Source organism: Tupaia chinensis, unplaced genomic scaffold (assembly GCF_000334495.1).
Source record: "Tupaia chinensis unplaced genomic scaffold, TupChi_1.0 Scaffold146140_1, whole genome shotgun sequence".
Lineage (NCBI taxonomy): Eukaryota > Metazoa > Chordata > Mammalia > Scandentia > Tupaiidae > Tupaia > Tupaia belangeri.
The window spans coordinates 3,705,995-3,723,102 of NW_006205995.1; the positions used below are offsets into that span (position 1 = coordinate 3,705,995).

The 17,108-nt window shown below is 36.8% G+C and overlaps 2 protein-coding genes and 1 non-coding gene across 6 annotated transcripts in view; 2 read left to right on the top strand and 1 right to left on the bottom strand.

Annotated features, from left to right (window-relative positions):
• The window catches only part of FAM227B (family with sequence similarity 227 member B), a 207,039-nt gene that overhangs the window by 90,718 nt on the left and 99,213 nt on the right, over window positions 1-17,108 (top strand). The gene's annotated exons all lie outside the window — the stretch shown is intronic.
• FGF7 (fibroblast growth factor 7) overlaps window positions 1-17,108 on the bottom strand; it is a 65,157-nt gene that overhangs the window by 20,685 nt on the left and 27,364 nt on the right. The gene's annotated exons all lie outside the window — the stretch shown is intronic.
• On the top strand, window positions 10,656-10,762 carry LOC114006205 (U6 spliceosomal RNA). The gene has a single exon (XR_003547957.1). It is a non-coding gene; the product is annotated as a U6 spliceosomal RNA (small nuclear RNA).

The window sequence follows — 17,108 nt, forward strand, 5'->3', positions numbered from 1 at the left end:
AGAGATGGGGAAAGTGAAGCTACCAGGTCCAGGACAATAACCATGGTCTACCATATGGGAGTCCAGTGCCCCTAACCACCATGCCACCTGCCAGCCCCTATAGAATAAATTTCTAAAAGACAAGATTATAGGAATGTCAGAAGTATCTACAACAGTAAGCAATCCTTTCACGTTTATCAAACATTATCATAAAGTTGATTTTGAGTCTTGTTTTCTGATGAATTTTCATTTGTATGAAAGTCAGAAAATATGAGAACATAAAGTTCACTCTGATTATATACAAAGACAAGAGTCTGGCAACGGTAAAAAGCAATTTTTAGTTATTCTGTTCTTAAAGAGTTTCTTCTAGTGAATATTATCTTAAAATGCATGAAGTGTTTGGAATCTAAAATGGGCAAAGAGGAAACAGGAAAATCTTGGATGAAAAATAAATAAAACAAACCTTTAAATGATAATTAATTAGAAACATGTTTATGAGTTTAAATGACCTTTAAAAATGACTCAAAGCCAAGTAATAGCTTATTTGTAGATTATGACTCTTTTAATGTACTACTTTGGCTGTCCCCCCCCACCAGAGAACCAAGAATTATGTTGGTAATTATAAATAACTTAGCTCACCCGTCTTATCAAGCTGAAGCCCTACCCTTGCACCTTGCACTAAATATTCACATAATTTTTACATATTTTATATCATCCCATCTCCTAACAGCACATTTGCTGTGAAATGAATATTGTGCTGTGGAAAAAACAGTATCAATCAACAGAGTGCTACTTAAGCAAAGATAAATAATAGTAGAGACACAACACAGTGCAGAAATTAATTCGGTTATTTTCTTCATTTTTTTACACCACTTTGAACCCTTTTCAAAAACAAACTGTTTAAGCAATAACTATAAAACCTCCTTTTTTTAAAGGGATTTTTTTCTATAGGGCATGTGTGCTCACTGGAGAGACAGAGCAACAGATAGAAAGCAAAAAATCACCCCCGGGTGGATGGCCACACCATATTCCCCTCTCCTCCATCCTATTCTTGGTATTTGAGGCATGTACACACATGTGCCCAGCATGAGTTTCAAGCCTCTGGGTCTGGGACTCGAACCATAGTCAGCTATATAGGAGTCCAGCAATGTAACCATTACATCATCTGCTGCTCCCCCTCCTATGTTTATTTAACATAACACACTCATAAATTCTCTTCATTTTAAATAATGTAATAAATACAGCCTTAAAACTTTCCATTTATTTTCCAAATACTGAATTAATAGACATTGAAAATCTTCAGTCATTGTTACTGTAGGACCACTTCAAAGATCCTGCTGTAAAGATCACATTCATTCCATAGATTCATTTTCCAAGTCTATGCTCTGGCGTCTCTCCTTTTGAGAAATGGTAATGGAAAATTTCTGCTCTTTGAGAAATTTGTTAATGCATTCACTCCTATAAACATTATTGCTATAGTTTTATTTATGAAAACATTATTCAAGTAATTAAGTTTTTACCAAAATATTTAGTCTTCTTTATTTCCCTGTTTTTCTTAATGCCATCACAATATTTTAAATCATTTAGTTTTGAAATTTAAATACTTTTTTAAAAATTCTCATTTTGAGGGGCAGCAGATGGCATAGTGGTTACATAGCTGGATTCCCACATGGTCAACCATAGTTCAAGTCCCAGAACAGGTGGCTTGAAAATCATGCTAGGTGTGTGTGCATGCATGCCAGATATCCCAAGAGGAGAAGGGATTGCAATATGGCCATCCCCATGGGGAACGATTTCTGACTTTCCCTCTCACTGTCTCTCTCTGTGTGTCTCCAGTGAGTCCACCGCAACCTATGGCAAAAACCTCTTTTTTAAAAAAATTCTCATTCTTAAAAATTCTTATTCTTAAAAAAAATCTTATTCTTTAAAAATTCTAAGAAATAAAAACTAGAAATAATACACAACAGGATCAGAAATAAAAATTCTTAAATAAGAAATTTTTTAAGTGTTTTATGTTCAGCTTTTAAAAATTTAAGAAGTACTGGGCCAGTGGGTGCCACAGAGGTTAAGATGCAGGATCCCACATGCTTGGCTTCTGAGTTCAAGTCCCAGACCTGGTGACTTGGAAAACACACCGGCACATGTGAATGCATGCCCCAAATCCTGAGAGAATGGAGGAGAGGGAATTGTAGCATGGCCATCTCTCCTTACATGGGGGGATAGCAGGGCAGGGGGATTAGGGAGATGATATCTCATTTTCTCTCTTTTCTTTCTCTCTGACAAGCACATGCACCTTATAGCAAAAATTTAAAGTATTTAAATCTCGTAGCTCTTAACTGCTACACTAATGCAGTAGTATACTTAGCCAGATCCCACATCACCAATCCCAGTTCAAATCCCAACCAGTAGCTTTGAAAAGATGCCAAGCACTTCTGTGTGTGATCAAAATTCTGATGGGATGGAGAAATGGAGGAGGGAGAGTTGCAGAGTGACTGAACCCCTTTGTCAGTGCTTTATCTCTTTCTCTCTACCCCTTTCCCTGACGGGTACACACATCCTCTGGCAATTAAATAAATTCTTACTTATAATCTCCCACTCATCTAATGATCTCTTCCTATGGATTGCATTTACACTGTAGTTCAAACATGGGTCTCTTTTTTCCCCCATGTCTATTACCACATTTGACACTGAACTCTCTCTCTCTTACCCTACTCTCTCCCCACTCCATCCATACACTGCTTTCCACTTTCCTAAAGACAAAAAAGCATTGTTTAAAAGCTTTTAATAGTTCGATACTATTCATGAAATGAAAGCCACGTCCTTGACTTAGAGAGTCTTCCTATTCTGGTATAGTAGTAAAAATGGCATTGGCTTTAAGACTAGAGATGCCTCCACTTACTAGAGCTGTGATCTTGGACAAAGTGACTAGTCTGATCCTGATTTTCCCTCTCTGTAGTATGTGGGTAGTAGGATCCTTTAAAAAATTAACTTAGACTGAGCTGTAATGTACTTTACAGTGCCAAGCACGTAGTAGGAACAGCTAGGTATCTTTTTCTAGTCTCACCAGCAACGTTGGACTCCCACTAATTCTCACAGCTCTGCACGCCTTCTGTTCCTTCTGCCGGTAAAGCAATCACCCTCCCTATGTTAACCCATCAACACTGTTCGTCTTCCAAAACTAAGCTCAAGTGCCTTTAGCAGTCCTCCCTAAAATATAATATATCTTATTGTTAAGAAGGAACATTTATCTTATCCTGCTTTATTTTTAATTATTCGTGTAGTTAACAGAGCGTTTACTTTTTGAGGAGAGAGGGGCCAGAAAATATAACTCTTGAGTGTTCTTTTTTTAATATCTAGTTTAATGTTTGACCATGATAGAAATGCTATATTTATTGAATGAACAGAAATATAATTTTTGAGGAATTTCCTTCAGGTATGTTACCCACATAGCGCTACATTTTGTATTGACCTTTCTTAACCCTGTTAAGCAATTTTAATTGGCAGAAACAACCTGTCACATAAGACACTGTCCAGCTGCTGTGCCTGACCGTTACTTCTACCAACTTCTAAATATAACTCTCTCACTACCTCTTTCACATCTCTTTCTCCCTCTCTCTGTCTCTCTTCTTTTCACTCTGTCACTATCGCTTGTGTACCTGCTTTTCCCCTACCCTCTTATTTTTTTAATTTTTTTGAAAAAAAAAAAAAAGACAAAGTATCAGAAATCTAAGTGTTTAGAAGGTACTATGAGAAGGCCATTGGGCCCTCCTGAAGCCCTGATGTTTTTGCACCTGTCCTGTCACCCTCCAGCTATGTGTGCAAATGCAGGGCATGCCCATCACTGCTTCTCTGAAGACTGAGGACAATAATCCCTACCTTGCCTATTTTTCTTCTCATCTATTTGTTCATTCAGCACATATTTACTGGGTGCTTTCTATGTGCCTGGTTCTGGGGGGCAAGGGGTACACACTGAATGAGGAACAAGGCAGAATGGCTTTCTTTCTTTCTTTTTTTTTTTTTTAAGAATTATTTAATTTTCTTTTATTATTGCTGTTTTTAAGACTTGACCAGAGAGAGAGGGAAACAGAAAGTAAGCCACCAGGTTCTAGACCTGAACCAGTACACCATGTGGGAGTTCAGCACTGTGACCACCATGCCACCTGCTGGTCCCTTGTAGGAAAAACTTTTAAAAGGCACAATATATATCTTCCATTTCTTGTTTTCTGTATGTTTTGCTCCCCCCCCCCATCCTTTGTTCCTTCAGGTATGTTACCCACATAGCGCTACATTTTGTATTGACCTTTCTTAACCCTGTTAAGCAATTTTAATTGGCAGAAACAACCTGTCACATAAGACACTGTCCAGCTGCTGTGCCTGACCGTTACTTCTACCAACTTCTAAATATAACTCTCCACTTCTTCTTTCACAAAGGTTTCTGTTATGATCATCAAACACATTATGGAAGCAGGGGTATTAATTCAGGCCTCAGAAGGAAATGGGGTAAAAAAATAAAATTCTGAAGAATTAATTCTGAAACATAGCCTATCTGAAATAAGAACTGTAAAAAAATCTCAGCAAAATATGTTTAACAAAAATAGAAGTTTTTAATACAGAGTCCAGATTTACTTTAAAATTTTAGAATGTCTTATAAGAGTAGTCAGAAAAGATAGAAGAGGCATCAATATATGGTCATGTTAAAGGATGCGACAGCGTGTTGAACCAGTTATTAGTTATTTGTGTTTGTGGATAGCTCTTCTGAGTGTTCCTAATATTCCCCTAAGCAACTCGGTTCCCATCCTAGAGCAGTTTCCAACACATTTTGAGCTCTAGAAGGGAAATCAGAAAGAGCATATTTCTGGGTACCAAGTGGGAATAAAGCCCTGGTTCTATAATACTCAACAGGCCCAGACATAGTAATGCACTGCTAAGAAACTGCGCTCTGCAGGCTGGAACCACATAAGAAGCCCATGTTCAATTCCCGGTCCAATCTGAAGATCGAGCATAGTAGCATCCACCTGTCAAGCAACTCAGAGAAGCTGAGGAAAGAGGCCCAAAAGCTAGAGGCTGGCCCGAGGAACATCACTAGGCGTGGCACACGCCTGTAGTCCCAGCTTGAAGGCTGCAGCTAGAGAATCACAGCAGTAGGACCCTGTCTTAAAATGATAACAACAATAATAATGACACCTAACAGTGATAAGATAGCTTACTAAGACAAACTGAAATTTTTCTGTTTTTGATTATACCCAGAGTAGAGCATATTTTCTTATTTCTTCCAACTTTGAACAAAAAGGTAGTATGGATATGTGTTTAAAACACTAAAAGCATGTATGTTTGTTTTAAATACTACCATAAAAATATGTTAGAAGTATAAGACGTTTGGGGACCAACATTTAGCGTAATGGCTCTGTTGCTGAACTCCCATGTAGTTGACCGCGGTTCAAGTCCCGGACCAGGTGGCTTAAACCCACACTGAGCACGTGTGCGTGCGTGCCCAAGATCCTGAGAAGAGAATGAAGGAGAAGGGATTGCACCGCGGCCTTCCCCCCTAGGGGGTGATTTCTCACTTTCTGTCTCTCTGTCTCTCTCTGTCTTTCTGGTGAGCACATGCACCCTATAGCAAACTCCTCCCCTCCACCCCCCCAAAAAAAGATGTTAGATTAGAAATATTTTTTGAGAAATTTTTCTGCTACAGGATGCGTGCACTGTAAGAGAGACAGAGACATAGAGACGGAAAGCGAGAAATCACCCCAGAGATGGCCACGCCAGAATCCCTTTTCCTATATTCTCCTCTTGGGATTCTGGGCATGCATGCACACGTGCCCAGCATGAGTTTTAAGCCATTGGGTCCAGGACTCGAACTGCATTGACTATGTGGGAGTCCAGCGATGTAACCATTATACCACCTGCTGATCCCTGATTACAAATTTTTAAAAATACTTTCTAAAGGACTTTTTTCAAAATTCATTTTTATAAGCAATGATGGAACTAACCACAAATTAGGTTAAAAAGTATTTATCTTATTTCTCTTGAATAGATTAATTTTTGCTGAATTAGGTGCTGAATTTTAGCATTTGGTGTACCATTTATTACATTTTTAAGTTTATTTTATTTATTTCTTGGGGAGGGAGGATAATTTTGACAAGGCATTGGCATTCCCCCATCCTCCTCCCAGCCAGCCAGAATCACAATTGTGCACAAGCTGCCATGTTGTCCCAGTTATCATGCAGTGTCACCCTACTGCCTGTGCCACCATGGCTAGGACCAGCACTTACTATTTTTAACATGTTCTTACTACATTTCATTACTCAAGAGAATACACAAGTTGTTTTGAAAAATACTAGCCCTTGAAGCATTTTTTTGCACATGATGTTCATCAGGAAATATTTATTTTAACAATGAAAGTAGTATAGAAATACAGGTTGACCTTGCTTTTCACATTGGATGAATTCATGAAAAATATAAATTTTATATGCTAGAGATACCATGTCCACTTCATTAATGTTGTGAATTTAGCACCTAGCATATGGCTTGACATACAGATGAATAGGAATGTCAGTTAGACTTGATCTTTAGTATGCATACAGCTCACCTAAGGGGCCTCTTTCAACAGTGATTTTGATTCAGTGAAGGTTGAGTCTTAGGAAATATGCTTTATAACTAGTGAAATCATTCTAATGTAGGTGATCTCCAAGCCACTATTTAAGTCTCACTGATCTGAAGAGGCAGGGTCTGCATTTTCCATCTCGGCTCACTGAAATCTCTGGAATTGGCTGATGGAGGGTGGTGAGGATGAAGGCCTGCGTAGAGTGCTGTAGGAGTACCGCCGATGTGAAGAATAGCTCTTCTTAGAGACCTCCTCTATACTAAAAATACAGACAAGCTGGGTGGAACCAATGCTTTCTCATTAGTAGGTGATTCCACAGAACTGAATTTACTTGAGGATTTACCTATGTTATAGGTAAAGATTTCCTCTACAGAATAGGAACTTGATAAATTCCAACCATTATTATTACTACCAAGATTTCTACCCAGGATCACATTAGTGTTTCTTCCTTCCCTTTATCTGCATATGCTGTATTCCTGGGGTTAAACTGGAAATAGAGAAAAGGGGAGGAAATTTTTAAATTTCAGAAGAAACCTGCTCTTCCCTCTGTGAATCTCTGGGTGGATCCATAGCATACTTTAGGTCCCAAGGCAATTTACTTAGTCCTTGTTTCTGACCATAATATGCCAGCTATATAATCTTCAATATAATATCCACTCTATTTTTTAAATATGCCTCATCTGTATTTTCTCTTGTTGCTTGAAAGAAAGAAAAGGAAAGAGACTAACCAATGTAAATAGAAGAGTGAAAAAGTCTAGTATATTTGAGACACAGAAAACAGTGATGTATGATTAGAACAAAAAGAAGAAAGGAATAGGATGAGATATTGTAACCAAATATTTAAGTGTGATACTAAATTCGATCTAGTAAAACTACTGAATTGTGAACATTATAACTAAGAATGTTCTAGGACAAGATTTCAGTTTTAGAAAGACACTTGCACAGTGACGATCGAAAAGGATCAATCAAAAACTGAGAACATGGAAAAATGCAGATCATTTACAAGATTATTATAACAACCTAGGGTTAGGGAGAGATATGATATAATAAGAGCCTTAATGAAGGCAGTGTCCACCGGAAATACTGATAAAGGAAGAAGAGAAGAAAGAGAAAGGAATTAACTTGTACTGATAATTCCCTGTTATATAAACATTATAGAGCTTTTACCTCATACAAGTGAATATTTTACAAGTGAACAGATTGAGATTCGGGAACATTAAATTTTTTCACTCTAAATTATACATTAACTAGGGGTAAGGCAGAGTTTCCAACCCAGGCCATCTGACATTTTTTCTGTTCTACAACAGTGCCTCCTTAGCCATATCGACTTTCTGAGAAATTGAGGATACAGATTGAAAAGATACTTAATAGTAGGAATAAATTACCAAAAATAGGAGCTAAAGGAGAAGGAGAAATGCAAGTCTTATCTTGGTCAACTGAATGGGATAACTAACATGTAAGGAATACATGCTAAGGGCAGGTTGGAGGGGGAAGATGGTGAGTAAATTGGAAACATTGAATTTGAATTTCCTGCAAACTATCAAGAGAGTTATCTAGTGTCCATTAGATATATGTACCAAGAACTCAAGGAAAGGAAGAAGAATGAAATTTTAGATTTTAAAATAACAAATGAGTCATAAAGTCATGAGTGTAGATATAATTACATAGGGATATATGACTAAGAAAAGACAATTGTTATAATAGAGTATATAAAATGGGGCCAAACCTGTTGCAACTTTTTATTGAACTCTGTAATATTTTAGGATGATAAGCCAAGATTATTTACAAAAAACACATTTCTACAGTTTTCGGATAAATGAAAATAGTCATTATTATATTAATACCACCATTTTTTAACAGAGTAACATTTTTTTTGTTGTTTTTGTTTTTGGAGAGATTTTTGCTATAGGGCATGTGTGCTCGCCAGAAAGACAGAGAGAGACAGAAAGCCAGAAATCACCCCCCAGGGAGGATGGTCACACCACAATCCCTTCTCCTCTATTCTCCTCTCGGGATCTTGGGCACGCATGCACATGCACCTGGCATGAATTTAACCCACCAGGTCCAAGACTCGAACCACAGTCGACTACATGGGATTCCAGAGACATAGCCATTACACCAACTGCTGGTCCCCAGAGTAACATTTTATAAATGTGGGCCATATAGAAGGAAAACCAGTTTAAAGTGATAAAAATTCTGACTTTGGCATATTTAAAATATTTAAAGTCTAGCTTTGTTATTTTGTGTCCATGCCATAGTAAGTAAGGCATATAAAAGCTAACATTTGTTGGGTGCTTATGTTATACTATACCTTGTGCTATGTTTTACATATATTTTTTATTCTAGTAACCTCATAGCCCTGTAAATTAAATTTAGTATTTCTATGATTCTAATGAAGAAACCAAGATTCAAAAAGACTAAATAACTTGCCTAATATTAATAGTATTTGTGTCAGATCTTGGATTTACAACCAAATTAAGGTATTTTAATTATGCTTCCTAAAAGATCATATCTATTTAAGATAGTTGTATAAATGAAAAAGTAATAACTTGTAACTGCATAACAATTTCACATAGATCTTTGCATAAAGTGCCAGAAAGTAACATTTGAGTTTCTCAGTAGCTTCTTACTTTGTTTACCAAATATCCTTTTGCATAGAAAGTATAGAGATAAATCTCAACTAAGATTTGATTTGATTTTCACAAATATAAATAAGTTAACTAATGTTTAAAATTCTACTTGGTATTATTAAGTCAAATTTTGAATCTATATCAAGTAATGGAGTTAGATATCATATTTAGAGAAAGTTTTCCCAATGTGAAGGATTTACTTAACCTCTGTTGATTGGTCTGTAAATATGATTTTAAAAACATAGTTAGCAAATGATCCTAAATAAAAATTAAGAGTATCAATCCTCAAAAAAGCCTTCAGAGTTAGAAGATATGTTTCATGATCTGAAACATACTTAAAAATTAGAGTTAGGTGAGCCAACAGGTGGTGTGGCGGTTAAGGCACTGGACTCCCATATGGCTGGCTATGGTCCGAGTCCCAGAACTGGTGGCTTATTTTCTTACTTTCACTCTCTCTCTCTGTTTCTCTCTAGTGAGTGCACATGCCTACAGCAAATTTTAAAATAATAATAATAATAAATAAAGTTAACTCAATAATTATTTTTTTAAAAATTAAAGTTAAGAACAGTTAAGAAACAGCAGTAATTTAACCAAACCCATATGGGAAGATCCCAGTGTCCCCTTCTGAGGCCTCCCTCAGGCCGAGTGGGCATGTGCATGTGCATAATCCAAGCTGGCTAAGGCCAAGGCTGACTGTGTCTCTGTCACCCACTCTCTTTCTCTCTCATGGAAAAAATAAATCTGTAAAAATTATAATTAGTTTAGACTTATGAGTGTGTTCTATTTCATGTTTACTCAAAATATCAATGTAAATGAATGAATGCTTAGCACTGAAAAAAAGATGAAGAATTATAAGAAGATTTAATCTCATTATTGATATTATAATCCTACATATACACATATTTCAGCAAATATGTATGTGTGTGTGTATATACATATATTTTTCCAGCAATGAATAATATCTCTCTAATTTCACATGTTGTTATAAAAGTCTCTAATTTCACATGTTGTTATAAAGTATTTCTTTCAGTACCTCAAAGAAGAAAATAAAAACTTGCAGGCCAATGTTGGTACAGTGGTAAAACACAATGTTCTGTACAGCAAACCACTGTGATTCTAATTCAGTACCTAATAAAAACATTTTTTGTAACTTTTTTCTCTCACAAGATCTTGCGCCCTATGACATATAACTATGAATAGTTACTGAACTTTTTATGGAAATACAAACTTTAAGTTGGTAGGAATTTAATGCAATATTTATTTTGCCTACAAATAAACACATTCTTTTTAACATTTAAAGTGAATGTATATAAATCCTGCAGAAATTTATTTTTAGCCATTCAAAGAAGTTAATTAGCTGTAGATATGCTAGCTACATCTCTAGTTTAGTTCTATTTTCCAAACAGGATCAGCCTCATGTAGAAAAGAATAACGACAGCTTTGTGCTCGCTTCGGCAGCACATATACTAAAATTGGAACAATACAGAGAAGATTAGCATGGCCCCTGCGCAAGGACGGCACGCAAATTCGTGAAGTGTTCCATATTTTTTTATATACCGACTATCCGCACTCTATGCTAGAGAGCGAAATATTGGAAGACATAAAAGCGGTGAAAGTATTTAACGAGAATAAGACAGTGGGGAGTGGGGGGTGAAGAGAAGAGGATAGAGAAAGATAGCAAAAGAACAAATAGAGAGGCAGGACGTCAGTGGGAAACAGATATGGCTTATTTCCTGTTGATGATGACATGTATAGTATTCTCAACTGGATTGGCCTGAGAAGTATTTCATGATAGTAAAGTCTTTTTACAATAGCAAAATGAGAAATAGTGATTGACTTTAAAAAATAATAATTAGAATAATAATAATTGGGAAGAACATTGAAAAGATATTGAATGATGAAGCAGGGAGATTAATGTCTCTGTATTGACTGACATGCATGGCATTCCCTTTTGAAAAAGCAATGTAATACACTATAAAGTTATATGTAATCCAATGTAATATAAAGAAGATTATGATGATAATAAAAATTTTAAAAAAGAAAAAAAAGAAAAGAATAACGACAGCTTCAGAGAACCTATGCTATCCAATTACTTATAATAGATTTTACAGAAAAACAAGATGAAATTTATTTTTAAATGAATTAGCATAACAAGTTCAATTTTATTAATTTTTGATGAGTTAGATTTAAAGTTCAAGAACATGATTGAAAACATATGGTGAGAAAAATCAAAAGGCATAAGAAGTTTTTCTTTTCCAAAATACTTCTTCCTTATCCACCTCTTGCTTGTTTTAGCCCCTGAAATTGTACCATTGGAAACCAATTGCTCTCCATTAAGCATCATATGCCTAGGAAAAAGGAACTAAGGGTATTCCTGAGAAAGTGTACACATTAAACTCTTAACCATTAAAATGTCTGTTTATCAAATTGATCTCTAATAGAGGGCTGGCTGGAAGGAGGGCCCTACGAAGCAGGCCTTCTGGAAATATTTGAACAATCAGAGTACGAGAAAGAAACTGATCTATAATAAGTGACCTGGCCCCAGAGCAAGGAACTCTGTCTGGAGCATAACAAAAGTTCAAGATTTAGAGAAGGATAGTTTATAATGACAAAAAACTGCAACAAAAATGATAAGAAGGACAATGGGTAGACACTTCATTGGTTTTTCTATTAATGTCTACAGTCTGCTGAGTCTTTACATACATACTAAATTCACTTTTCTGCCATTCCTAATTACATTATGGTGAAGTTCTTTATAGTGAATTGTCCCCTAAGAAGGTGTATATATTCTGTGACTTCATGTTTTTCATTTGTTTCTCAGTCTTACGGACTTACACAACCTCCACACATGCATTGCCGATCTACTCTGTATGGGTCCATGCAACTGTTTTTGTATGCATGGCAATGCCACAGCCTAGTTTGTGATTGAACATGAAGTCCTCCCGGAATATGTCTATGAAGTGTTCTTTCTGTGTTTCTAAAAGCACATTCCCCAAGTTAGAAGTTATAACATTAGAAATTTGTGGGATGACAGTATCTCTAAAGTTAAATAATCTCTATGAATATTTGACTTCCTTCATCATCTGTAACTTACTTTCTTATAATTGAGAGCAATATGGGGATGAAGCCAAAAGGAAACAGAAAGAGACAAAGAGAAAGGGAGAAGAAGAAAAGGAATGGCAAGATGCTATGAATACAGGTTCAAACAGCAATTGCACAAAGAAGCAGAGGAGACCTGGCTTGGCAGCAATTCATTTGAAAGAGAACTTTTAGTAGACAAGCTTAAAAGTGAGCCAACAGTGTGACATATCTGTTCCAAACTATATTAATGACAAGCTTGGCTGTCTTCATACAAGTATAATGTTGCCAAGGAAGCAATAATCCTGCTATTCCTGGCCGCACCCTACTCTGTTTGGAGCATTGTGTTCTAGATACCCTGTTTTAGATGGTATCCACAGAGGGCTGGTAGGTGGTGAGAGATTGAAAAATCATATTTAAAAGTAATGATTGAGGGAATTTACACTAATTAGCCTAGAAAAAAATAAGATTTTAAAGGCACATTTCTGTGTCCCTACACTAAAATCACTGTCCTATAGAGAATGATTTGTAGATATAGGAATGAAAAAGGGAAAAAAAATCTACAAATTTCTTGTTTTATTTTAGGTTATGTATAGGTTGATGTCATGATAGGTATATCATACAGAAATAAGTAGCAGTAAGTACCGGGAGTCCAAAATGAGCCTATGTAGATGAAAATTGTTGCAGGTAGCACGAAAAACCTGGACTTAGTAATAGAGTCTGAGATAGTAGTAGAAAAAGTGAACGGTTATGTAGAGTGGAGGTATCATTCGTGTCTTTGTTCAAATCCCTATCCATTAACCAGGTCAGCATTTTAAATAAGCAAAAGTCACTTCAAATTGTTATGGAAACACTAAGATATTAGAGCTGGAAAAGATCCTAGCAATCACTTGGCTTAATCTTCTTGTAAAGAATTGAGGTTGAGAAAAATGAAACAATTTGTAAATTCATGATAGAATTCACAGATTAGGGGTACCAGCAGTTGGTGTAATGGCTATGTTGCTGGACTCCCATGTAGTTGATCACAGTTTGAGTCCCAGACCCAGTGGCTTAAACTCACACCGGGCGCGTGTGCGTGTATGCCCAAGATCCTGAGAGGAGAGTGGAGGAGAAGGGAATGCGGTGTCGCCATCTCCCCGGCGAGGGTGATTTCTCACTTTCTGTCTCTCTGTCTCTCTATGACTTTCTGGCAAGCACATGCACCCTATAGCAAAAACCTCTCCCCTCCCCCAAAAATAAAGAAATCACACATTAGGAATCAGATCTCTGGATGACTGATTTCAAGTTAAGGTGTCAGTTTTATTCATCCCACTAAGTCATCATTAAAATAGTATTAGGAGCATAGCTTGGCCTTCATTGTCTAAAATATTAGTTCTAGAGATCCCTCATTTATTTTGAAGTCACTTATCTAACTACCTTAATCATAGAGAATATCACAGGAGAATAAGCAGAATGGCGTTTAAAGCATGAAAACAAGGGACCAACATCGTAATGGCTATGTTGCTGGACTCCCATGTAGTCGACCGTGGTTCAAGTCCTGGACCTGGTGGCTTAAAACTCATGCCGGATGCGTGTGCGTGCATGCCCAAGATCCCCTGAGGAGAATGGAGGAGCGTAGGGATTGCGGCGTGGCCATCTCCCCTGGGGAGTGATTTCTTGCTTTCTGTCTCTCTCTGTCTGTCTGGTGAGCACACGTACCCTATGACATTTTTTTCAAAATGTCTTATTTTTCTACATGGTTATAGTGGAATGAGCATGGCCTTGGAATGCCAGAGTTGTACATGCATTCAGGTCCTGACTGTGCCGCTGATGAATTCGGTGACTGTGAGCAAGATAGAGCATTCCATCCACTGCATCAGAAATAACCTACATCTCATGCCACCTCTGATTCAGACATGCAGTTGTTTAAATTATTATTTTCTTAGAAATGGAAATTACTTCATCTTCAAGATAGTAGTCATATAGCAGATCTTCTAAGGCACAGTGGATTCTCCCATCACACCCCCTGCTTATCAGCAGCGCCTCAACAGCACTGGTTTAATGCAATCTCCGGGGACAAACAACTTGAGATTGAATACTTGCTTGACAACTACTGCTTCTATGGCTTTCGATATGTTTATAACCACTTCGTGCCTATTTCTTTGTGTGTAATACAAAGATAGTAATACTTCACTGTAGTTGCTTTGAGGAATTAATTAGTAACAGTATCTGTGAAGCACTTAGCATTCTTGGCATATAATAAAGTTTCTATAAATTAACTCCTATTATTTTTACAGTTATTAGAGGTAAATGCATTCTTTTTTTCTTTTTTTTTTGAAGAGGTTTTTGCTATAGGGCACGTGTGCTTGCCAGAAAGACAGAGAGACAGAAAGCGAGAAATCACCCCTGGGAGGATGGCAATGCCACAGTCCCTACCCCTCCATTCTCCTCTCGGGATCTTGGGCACTCACACACATGTGCCCAGCGTGAGTTTAAGCCACTGGGTCTCAGGACTTGAACTGCAGTCGACTACATGGGAGTCCAGCGACATAGCCATTATGCTAACTGCGGGTCCTGGTAAATGCATTCTTATATTAATTGGTCACCCAGCTAGTTAGTTATTCAGTGAATATTTATTGATTTTCTATGTGTAAGTCATTTTACTAAGTATATGCAGTTGTAGAAAAAGTACTTCATTTTCTTTATAGCTCGGATAGGCTACATGAGAATGCAAATTAGCACAGCTTATGAAGTTTCAGATATTAAATCTCCCAAACTGCATTTTTAAATTAATTATTTTTCTATTTTGTTTTTTGTTGCTGTTTTTTTACCCTAGCGATTTTTCTGGAAGGAAAAATACAGTATCATTTTTGCAAACATTTTAATGTTTCCAGAATTATCAAAAGCAGGTTGTTCAAGAACTCTTAGAAGCATATGACTTTGATATTATTGGGTTATTGGAAAAGTCACAACACATTTTCTATTTTTTTCTATGCAAAAATGTGTCATGACTTTTCCAGAGACCCTATAGTTACAGATGAGAGTGATCTGAATATGATTTGAATCTTAAAGGTCAATTGATCATCTATGTCATCTAAGATCCTTAAATTCAAGCACATGCACATATCTAAGAACATTTAAAATAGAAGCAAATATTGAGCCACTTTTAAGTTCATCTATTTATAGTTTCCTCTCTCTTGGATTAACACTTCCCTTGACTAGTTCCTACATTTATATTTACTTGTTTTCCTTCCCTAGTAGTTGAAGAGTAATAACATTTTGTTTTGTTCTCTTTTTTTATCCCTAGTGCTTGGCCCAGTACCTGACACAAGAAGTCACTTAGTAACTAGATAGAAATCATTCATTCATCCTCTAAGTCAGTATTTAGGTGTTGAAGAAAACAAAATAGTGAACAAAACACTATTTTTGTAAAACAGTTTACATACAATATAAATAATACGTAGTATGTTAGGGAATGATAAATACTAAGGGAAAAGTTAAAGAAAGAGAAAATAAAAGTGTATGTCTTGGGATAGAGGTCAGGTAAAGTCTCAGTGTAAAAGATATATCAGTAAAACTAGGAAGAAGGGAGTGAGCTACTCTAAAACGTAGAGGATATATTTCAGGCAGAGAAAACAGTGCAAAAGCCATGCATGACACAAGTGCTCGACTCACTTTGCCCTAAGAACAGCAGAGGAGGCCAGTATAAATGGAGCCGCATGAAGAAGGAACATAACAACACCGGGGGCAAGTGAAGGTGAGGACTTTGTAGGTCATTGTAAAGATTTTAGATTTTACACTGAGTACATTGGAGAGTTTGGAACAGAAAGTGACATGATCTAATTCATATTTTGTAATAATCACTCTAATTCTGTATTGAGTAGAATTAAGAGTACAAAGGTGGAAGAGGGAAGACTTAATTAGGTGGCTGTTGCAGTAGTATTAGTTAAAAGATAATAGTAACGTGGACTAAGCACACTTAGCAGCAGTGGGGGTGAACTGAAGCAGTATGTTAAACTTCAAATGGCTTATGGTCATCCAGGTAGAGATAAATTTAAGTGTCTGGAGGCTATAGGAAAGGTTTAGACTAGAGACATAAACCTGGCAGTCATTAGCCTTGAAACTAGATAGAACCAAGAGGATGAATGTACATAAATGTATGTTATTTCTCTTATGAAAGTTTTATTAGTGGAGCATCACTATTATTTATATGCAGAAGAAAAATAAACAGGAGAAAAAGGGTTTAAATCAAAGCAGAAATAATCTCCCTACATATAAGAAAGTATCTCAGCTGTTAGGATAATGAAATATTGAATGGACTGTTAAAGAACATTATAAAGGTTTCATTCTTGAAGAGCTGAAAGAAAATTGTTGTCAGTTATCTGTCAGTTATCTTGGATTACTCAATGTTTGGGGAGCCTTTCTTATCCTTTCAGAGTGTGACTGAAAGAGGAAAATAAGAGCCACATGTATTAAAAAGCAACAAAGTCTATTATACATATATAAATACATATATATGCACAATCACCAAAAAAGTAGTCGAGTATACATCCCTAAATCTGGCATGCTCACTGGCTCCTGCAGGCACCACCACTGGCACAGCAACTACTACCTTGCACTCGGCCTCCTTGGCTTAGCCACCCCTTCCCTCTCTCTCTGGCTGCATCAGGATCAGAGAGGTTGGAATAAGTCAGGAGAACATGTCTGCTGACAGAGAAGGGTCTACTGCTACCACCTCTGCAGCCCACAGTTACCTGGGCCATGGCCACTGCCTGTGAGAAGCTCCCACAGAGGAAAGAATCAAGTGAGACCATCAGTGTCAGGAGAGAGTCAGCAGG